The following is a 9354-nucleotide window of genomic DNA, read 5'->3' on the forward strand; positions in this document are numbered from 1 at the left end:
TTATAAAAGAGCTTAATAATTACTAATATAACTTTAGGAATTCTTATAGGATCATCATCAAGAATGAAGAAATCATCTATTTGTCTATACAGCACCACTATAAGACGGTACATCTTCATTGTTCTGTAGAGATCTGCTCCAGTGTTGGTATAACACCTAATGATATAAATGCAAATTAACAGGAATCTTTCCTAAAATGGAATCCTTCTCAACTTTGCCTAGAGAAGCAATTCTAATTAAATAATTAAATTAACTTTGAATGTCCAAGGCAGAACCATCTCAGGAAGATCACCTGCTAGTTTTCAGCTTCTACTTGATGTCTCCTGGCAGCCACTAATATCTACTTGTATGTAAACTCACTTTCCCAAGTGACAAGTCCTGGCACATGTAAGTCTATTAAGTCTATTAGCTAGGGGCCACAGGCAGTGTCACTGTAAGCTGCCTGTCATACCTGCGAGTTGTGAATGCTTTCCTTGTGGCCTTAGCAGCTGTTAGAATCTGTCATCACATTCTTATGATGTATCCTATCTTATATATATATATATATATATATATATATATATATATATATACACATACATAATTGATGGAGTGGTGATTTTACCAGGAAAAATAAAAAATAAAAAGTTGAAGAGCTGTGATTACATGAAAACAAGTCTACCTCTCCCAGGTCCAGGTAAGGTCTCTTAATCATTACATTTTAAGTTTTTTTAAAGAATATTGGTCTTCTTGCTGCCAAAATAAAAAAAAACCACATTCAACTGGAAAAAAACCATAGCTCTCATGTTAAAGAGAATAAAGCTTTATTTTGGAGCCATTTTGGTGACCATATCCTTGGAAGACATCCTGAGGTCATCCCAAATTTCATGTTTCATCATGGAAGTTGTTTCATGATGGCTTTATAGTTTAACACAGCAAAGGAAGTCATAAATTAAGGCAAGCTTAAAATATCTAGATGTGCGCAGCATGGAGGTGCATATATCTGTATGGGGGAAGAAGCATTGCTGTTGGGCCACGATGCTCTCTGATAACATTTTAGGTTTTTGTGTTGGTTTGCTAAGTTAATGGATTCCAAAGTTTCTGTCTATTCATCACAGGATAGTAATTCAGACACAAAGGTGGTCAAAGTTCTGTTCTTTTAGGGTCAAGATAAAGTAATCTGTCTCTGGAACTGCAACATTCAAACTCTACACAAGTGGAGGGTCGTTTGTATTGTTGTGTGTGTGTGTGTGTGTGTGTGTGTGTGTGTGTGTGTGTGTGTGCGCGCGTGTGTGTGTGTGTTGGTTGTTTTATTTTTATGTGTATGGGTAGTTTGCCTGCATGTATGTCTGTACACCATGTGTGTACAATGCCAATGGAGGTCAGAAAGTGCTGGGATTTGAACCTAGGTCCTCTGGAACATCAACCCATGCTCTTAACCATTGCGTCCTCTCCCATTGGGTCCTTTCTTTAGTACCAATGACAGTTTTAATCATCTTTGTTGACACAGTTTCTCTTCTGGAATTTTATCCATACTACAAAGTAAGTAAATTTTATCAACTGTCCTCTGTCTGCTCGCCAGTATTCAACACATGATATGTGATTTATTGTTTTATGTTTACTATTTATATTTTATGCTTTAAAAAGTTAATATGGATGATAAGACATGATCAGTTCTAAGCTCATAAACCATTTGCCAGGTGGGCAGTATGTAATGTTTAATCGCAGCACTAGGGAAACAGAAGCAGGCAGATCTCTGAGTTCGAGGCCAGGCTGGTCTACTGCGTGAGTTCCAGGACAGCTAGGGCTACACAGAGAAACCCTGTGTTGAAAAACAAAATGAAAACAAACAAACAAACAAAAAAACCCCCAAACAAACAAATTTTAAAATAAGTACATTAGGTGTTTCAGTACTGACTTTTTGAGTTTTATTTTTTTAAATAATTTAATGGTTTTATTCATACAACTTGTTTTCAAAAATTTTTAATTGATCAACAAGTGCAGGGTTATCACAGGCAGGTTTTGTACCTTTCTTGGTAACAAGATGATTCGTGATCCAACATTTTTTAACGTCTCTCATATGGCCCTATCTTGAAGACTGTAGTTAGGGTGCAACTTCCTTTTAATTGGTCCATATGTTCATTTGCTAATGTCACTAGGTCTCATTGTATTAAAATTAATTTAAAAGGGTCAAATGTTTAAAAAACAATGACAGGATTGTCCGGTTCATGCCACCAGTAGTTATGAGTCGACACACGCTAACTTAGTACAGGTAATTTTAACTTTCCTGTAGTAACATCAACGAACTCTGACTTAAAAGCCTTTGAGATGGTGAGTTATGAAGTGCACAAGTTGAGATTTACATATTTAAAGCTGTGGGGTTTTGTCTAAGCTGTGTCTGATTGTCACACGGAGGTCATTATATTTGGTAGGCGTTTTAAACAGTAAGTTGTGTCATAAAACCTGGACACTGCTGCAATTATAAAGTGCTCTGAGCGTGGAGTTGTCCTGTGCCTATGTATATGTATGTTTGTACATACATATTTTATTTTTAAACTTCTCTTATTTTATAGGTGTAGATGGTTTGTCTGCATGTATGTCTGTGATCCACGTGTATTCAGTGGCTAGAGTTTTCAAAATTGGGTGTTGATCACTTGGAACTGGAGTCACAGATATTTTTGAGCTGCTCTGTGGATACTAGGAGCCGAATCCATGTCCTGTGGTAGAGCAGCCAGTGATCTTAATTGCTGAGCCGTCTCTCATTTCCCTCAGGTTTCTGATTGGGAATGTAAAACTGAGAGAAAAGCAAGAACAAGGGGAAGCTTTGTCCTCTGTGTCCTACCTCATCTTGCTACCCACAGGGAGAAGCTGAGGAGACTAGCCACATGAGGACAAACCATAGTTTATTGACCCACTCTCCCCTTTTATAAACATGTGGCTCATATTACTAATCTGTGATGAGGACATAGCCCATGCGTGTGTTTCTTCTTACGCACTTGGAAGTCATTTGAGAGTTACTCAAGAGCTGCATTTCCCTATCATTTCTTGCTAATTTTCTCTGGAGCTGACATCTCACGTAATGTTACATGGTGTTTATCAATACAGAAAGATGAATTTTGATATGCCGAGGAGATGGCACAGTTTGCTGAATGCCTGCCGGGCTATCATGAGGTCCTGAGTTTGGATCCCTAGCACCTGCATACAAGCTGAATGTGGGTTGGTTGGATCCCTGGCACTCACTGATTGGGAATGTAATTTGGGCTCAGTGAGAGACCTTGTCTCAATAAATAAAGTGGAGAATGATATAGGCAGACACCCAGCACCCAATTGTGTCTTTGCATGTGTGCACAAATGTGTGTGCTCTCAATACCCTTTTATACAATGATACTAATTGAATCATAGAACACAGTTATCTTCACTCGTTTTTCCAGTGACTTCTATTAGTTTTGCTTCTAGGATCCAACTTAAGATAACTCTTGTGGTGTATGTCAGTGTATGTCATTGGATTCTTCTCTCCTGAGTGCTCGGACCGACACATTAGGTATCTGCTCCGGTGTTCTGAAGCACATCAGTGGATGTAGACTCATCTGGTGTTTTCTCCTGAGTGGCCTGTTTTCATGTCTGGGAGAGAACACTACAAAAAGGACCAGTCTCTCTCTCTCTCTCTCTCTCTGTCTCTCTCTGTCTCTGTCTCTGTCTCTCTCTGTCTCTCTGTCTCTCTGTCTCTCTCTGTCTCTCTCTGTCTCTCTCTCTCTCTCTCTCTCTCTGTTATCTGTTCATGGATTTTTTTTATTGTTTTACCAAGGGTGTTGATATTTTCTCTCCTTCTCTTTGCTATTTATTTAGATGTTTGTGATGGGTGTCCAAGAAGTTCAGAAGGTTTGTCATATCCTTAAGGGCAAGAGGTACAGACAGTTATAAGGTGCTTTGCCTAGTTGCTGGACACCCAGAGCCATGTCCTCTGCAAGAGCAGCAAATGCTCTTAACCACTAAGCCAACTCTCCAGCCCTTAAAGTTATTTTTATATTGAGGACTTTAAAACCCTATACTGAACGTTATAAGCATTTTCAACTAATTCATCAGTTGGATTTTGATTGATTGATGAGTGGATTGATTCTTTCAATGTAAAAAACAGACCTGTTTCTATTGTATGTAAGAGACATAGTTTATATTTTATCAGGGTAGTTAACAAACAATGAGGCAAAGACAGTGCCTAGGTATGATTGTAACACAAGGGACATCCTCTCGCTGCATGGTGCACTGTGCTTTGGCCAGTGGTGTATGTAGTCCAAAACATGAGGGCTGAAAGGCATTACATGCTGATGTTCCAAATGTCCCAAGTGAGTATCTCTTGTGGTATGTTTTATCTGTTGACCAGAGAAGATGTGGACAAAAGCCATTATGAAATTCACTAGCAAATTTCTGGCCCATATGTTGCCACCCCAAATCTACAGCTTGTTCTGCCACACCTGAGGCCCTTGGCACTCCACAGCATCCCCTGGGTTGGGACATAGTGTGGACTGGACAATGATCACTGAGCACTAAATGTTCCAGTGAGGTCTGAGCAGTACCACATGGCATCTGAGGAGTGCAACATACACATTAGTTGCACGGTCAATTCTGTCTTTCCTCACATATGACAATGAGTAATGAGTGGTCATGGGCTTTCACTGCTGACATAAGATGTCCTTTCTGATGTTGGGTTCCTCTTGTACAACATTCAAACAAAGAAATTTTAGGAGAGGTGTCAGGGAGAGAGTGGCAGGGGTGATTAAAACCAGAGAGGAAGCCAGCATATGGGCTCACTTGGATGACCACGTGAGGAGGTTGGGAGGTGACAGGAAAGGGACAGCAATCATCCAGAGCCATTCCTTGGCCTTGAATCACAACCTGTCAGATCCTAGACAAGAGGCTAAGCATGACCACAGCGTAGTGCCTTAAGGAAGAAAAGAGTAATGTCATCAGAAGAGGAGGAGGATACTGACATCTTGAAACACCAAAAGAAAAAGGTTGTGTGACTAGCTGACAGGCCTGAAAGTGAGGAGGGGAATGGAACTGGGCATTAAAATGAATCGATAGGCCATCTGCACATCCTCTTTCTCTTGTGTCTCCACCTGGAAGGATTTCGGCATCTGGAAGACAAAGGGGGCACTGGGGCTGCATTTGGTCTCCTTGGCAAACCAGAGCAAAACCTTGGCCCATCTTCTGCTGAGCTGGCCAATACTGCCCCCATGCTGCAAAGGAAAGCACCTTGGGGATCATATGCACCTACTAAGCCACCACTAAGGACCTCTCTAGGTTCTCTCTAGTAGTAGCTTGCCCACTACTTTGCAAGTTCCATCCTATTCGACTTTATTCTTAAGCTCCCTTCCCCGCCATCCACCACTGGGTGCCTTCACTGGTGACCCAGGCACGCCAGGCTCATATGAATCCAGAAGAACTGTTTTAGTCACCCCACCCCATCCCAAAAACCCCGCCCAGAGGTGCTCACATGGTGAAGCAGGAGCAGCATCTCCACCTCTGCCAGGCGCCGCCCCAGGCACTGGCGCACCCCAAAGCCAAAGGCCAGATGCTGGAAACTCCTTTTCCTCTCCAGCCAGCGCTGAGGCATGTAGCGCTCAGGCCTTGGGAACACTGCAGGGTTTCGGCCCATGGAGTACAGATAAATTATGACGAATGTCTGTGGGCAGAGGCCAAGGGTAAGTTCAGCTGCTTTTTTGAGGTAATAGAGGGAAGGGCAATTGGTAAGGGCATGAAGATCACTCACCCCAGCAGGGACATGATAGTTCTGAAGCACCAGGTCTGAGTTTAGGATTCTCTCCAAATAGCTACCAACAGGGTAGAGCCTAGAGATGAAGGAGAAGCAGCAGAGGCCTCAGAAATGAGGGCTTCTCCTGCCCACATCTGCACCTTCCTCCCTCAGATCCTTGAGAGGTGTGGCTCAGACTTCTGTGGAGCTCAGCCAACCTCCAGAGGAACAACGGCACCAACCACAGGAAGGAGAGTAGAGAACATGGCCGTCCTCTGCCCCAGATAATAGAGAATACTGAACAGCAGGGAAGGAAGGGCAGTCAGCACCTACCTCAAGGTCTCTTTAAGGGCAGCCCGCAGCAAGGGCAGGTCTGATATGGCCTTCTGGGGATTAGCAGCGATGCTGGCCTCAGCTGCCAGGCTCTCCTGCTGCAGGGCCTGCTGAACATCTGGGTTCCGAGCCAGCTCAAAAAGGGTCATTACCAAGGAGATTGCTGTCTGCAGGAGCCAGAGAGCAATCTCAGACAGCCTCCCAAAGGGCATTGCTACTACAAAGATGCCCTCCCCTGGGGAAAGTGCATGGGCATAGCAAAGTGGGACTCTGACCCACTCTAATATTCACCTGAACTCCTTGCCCTAAATCCTGAGGGAAAAAAATCCCTCACATGGTATTCCCCGCCAGCACCTCAGCAACTTCAGAGTTTTTGTGATTTAGACCTGATCTGGTGCCCATGAAGAGGGACTTGGCCTTCCATATGCCCCTTGGAATTGCCCTTATGGTCCATATCTCTAATTGGTCACAACATTTCACATTGACCCCTCCTGACCTGTGTAAGCCCTGAGCTGAGCGCCCCCCCCCCTCTCTCCTCTCCTCTCCTCTGAAGTCACCAGTAGGTTTCTATGCTGTACACTGAACATATCAACCTGGGTTTATGCTGCCTGATTGGCATTGGACATGGTACATGGCCCTTCCTTATGGGGCCCAGATTCTTGTTGGCCTCATCTGACCATGTGTCCCTGCTTCAGGGAGCTTGCTGCCCTGGAGTGTAGGCATACAATTCTGACTTTTTAGACTCCCTTTCATGGGCTCTCTGTTCCCTTTTTGCTCTATTCCCATGCCTCTGGCTTCTCTGGATGGCCCTGTAGTGGGAGGAACTGTGAGTGACTGTGCTTTAGGGAACACTCTAGGGTTATCAGTGTGAGATTCATGCTCTCTGGGATCCTGACCGTGTCAACACTTCAGCAATAATTTCCATTGAGTTGGCATGGATGGCATCCATTGACAGAGTACTCTGTGCTACCATTTCTGATATGACACTCCAGGACTTTTGGCGACCCTCTGCCAGTTCTCGATACACATTCTTGATACATTTGTGACTGCGAAAGAGGAAACGTGGAGTCATAATCCTGGGATAAACCTCTGCTTCATCCCCCAGATGTTGTATCCCCAGAACCTCAGTCTTCCTGGTGCTGTTCTACCATTGTTGAGTTAGGCAATCCTAAAGTCACAGTGGAACCACACGAAGGGTTCCTGACTCCCTTTGTCTCTAATTCCTCAGAGCAGCCACAGCTCTTGAAGTTAGTGAACGGGGTATCAAGGGACCATTGTCCACTGCCCGTGGCCGAGCTCAAGGCAGGGGTCCTTACCATACTCAGAGATGATATCCCAGGACTCAAAGTGTCCTTTCCACACCTGGGTGCTTGTCCAACGAGTCAAGCTCTTGGGTAAGAGGATGAGCTGTGTGGTGGACGTGAACATTGAGTGCAGAGCGTGAGTGAACTTCAGGCTCTCAGGGTTCAGGTCATGGCCTTCCAGGTGATTTCAGACAAGGTTCCAAGGTCCTCATCTCTCTAGCCATTACTGAGAAAATACTGCTCTTTATGTGGTCTCGGGTAGCTGTCCATCACCTCCTTTTTCATTCTCAGCAGGAAGGACACCTTTGCAGTTCACACAGACTAAGCCAATAGGAGCCCCTCTCTCACCACCTTATTTAATGTTTGATTGTGAGCCCACAAGAGCTGCCAACTCCCTCTCTCCACCCCTTCGTCCCCAGGACCGTCTAGCCCAAATCTCTGTGAGTAAAGCATCCCCTAGGGAAACAAATCCATGTTGTTGGATATCAGGCTATGGAGGAAGCTGGCTGTGACCTTCATCCAGGGGTCTTTTACCCCCACCTTCCTGGAGCAGTGTTTTGACCTAAGGGAAGGAGACTGGGAAAGGGATGTTGAGAGCAAGTGCTGTTTGGCCATCTCCCTCCTCCCCAGACCCCTCAAAACCTCATGACATACTACAAATTTATGCTTGTCAGAGACTGGTCTTCATATCCACCCCAGCCAGTTCTGCATCCTGTGTTCAGGACTCCAATCTCACCTCCCTCCTCATTCCCAATGTCCACTCACAGCAAGAACACACCACGTCTCAGGCCACGGAGTTCCCTGTGGGCCACCCACGGCTCCAGGGGCATCCGATGCGGGAGGATACTCTCCACCTGGTGCAGCTTCTCAGCGTCCTCAGGCAGCATCACAGACACAATCTGTGCTCCCCCTGCACTGTGCCTGTGGTGAAGCACACAGCCCTGCTGTAAGTGGAGTGTCCTCCACCTGAGCTCGCTGCACAGCCAGCCCTGTCAGTGTGCTCTCTCATCTCATCCTCTCCTAGCCCTTGCTTCCCCCACAGGAGGACTCTCCCAGTGTCTGCACTCCACTTCAGCACTTCAGCACTCTGTCCTCTCAGCAGTGACCAGTGCCTTTCTCTGTCCCTGTGGTGAGACCACGAGTCAGTCCCAGAACCTCCTGTTCTCCCTCCCTGTCTTCCTAATGATGGAATGCCTGGTGCCTACTGGAGAATGCAGCACCTCGTACCCTGCAGAGCCTGGCCAACCAGAGGACAGCAAGCTATGTCTGTGCTTGGCTATGGGGAAGGAAAGCCCTTACCTGAAAATGGGCCCCAGCTCTTGGAAGGCCTGGTGCATCTCCAGGTGTAGGTTCTCTTGGCCCTGCTCCCTCAGGATCTGTATCATCTTCAGCCACTTGTTCCTGGAGTATTGTGGTATGGCTTCAAAGGGCTTCAGTGTCTTGGGGGCCACTTTTGCCGTAGTGCCCAGTGCCCTCGTCCTGTGCAGGCACTGCCAGGGTCTTGCCAGCCACACATCTGCTGTCACCCTGAGAGCCATTGCCATCCTCCTCTCTTCCTGTGTTTAGTCCGTGGCCTTTTATCTTGTCTTGAGGATATAAATCGCTGACTGATAATGTCACTGCAGGATGTGTCCCTGGACTTGCCCTAGAAATGTATACTGAGCTGATGGTTCTTCTGGAGGTAGAGGCTTTCTCCCTTTTCCTACCTCTGCAATGCCTGCTGGTGGGTGGGAGGGTGCAGACTCTACTTTAACACTCAAAAATAGTCCAATGGTGGTCAGAGCCTTCTTTCTCCTCCCCCATGGTGAGAGCCGTCAGATGCACATATTTTCCCTTTGTGGAACCTTGAATGATTCATCCTAGTTTAAAATTCCCTAGCCAGATTTAGGGAGTGGGTCTTTACTCACTGTCGTGATTTACGGTTAAGTGTTGGCTTTTAGAATTTCTCATTTCTCTTCAAATTGAGAAATAACAATGAACTCCATTTGC

At 45.5% G+C, this 9354-nt stretch overlaps 1 pseudogene across 1 annotated transcript; it reads right to left on the bottom strand.

Annotated features, from left to right (window-relative positions):
- Positions 1 to 4925: 4925 nt before the first annotated feature.
- Cyp11b1-ps1 (cytochrome P450, family 11, subfamily b, polypeptide 1, pseudogene 1) lies at positions 4926 to 8997 on the bottom strand (annotated as a pseudogene). The gene is made up of 8 exons (XR_015624421.1): positions 8665 to 8997; positions 8130 to 8286; positions 7383 to 7552; positions 6958 to 7137; positions 6062 to 6228; positions 5747 to 5825; positions 5471 to 5659; positions 4926 to 5111 (listed from the first exon to the last, which is right to left on the bottom strand). The product of XR_015624421.1 is annotated as a cytochrome P450, family 11, subfamily b, polypeptide 1, pseudogene 1 (transcript).
- Positions 8998 to 9354: the final 357 nt, after the last annotated feature.

The sequence above is a fragment of the Rattus norvegicus genome, chromosome 7 (assembly GCF_021556685.1).
Source record: "Rattus norvegicus strain SHRSP/BbbUtx chromosome 7, alternate assembly SHRSP_T2T, whole genome shotgun sequence".
Lineage (NCBI taxonomy): Eukaryota > Metazoa > Chordata > Mammalia > Rodentia > Muridae > Rattus > Rattus norvegicus.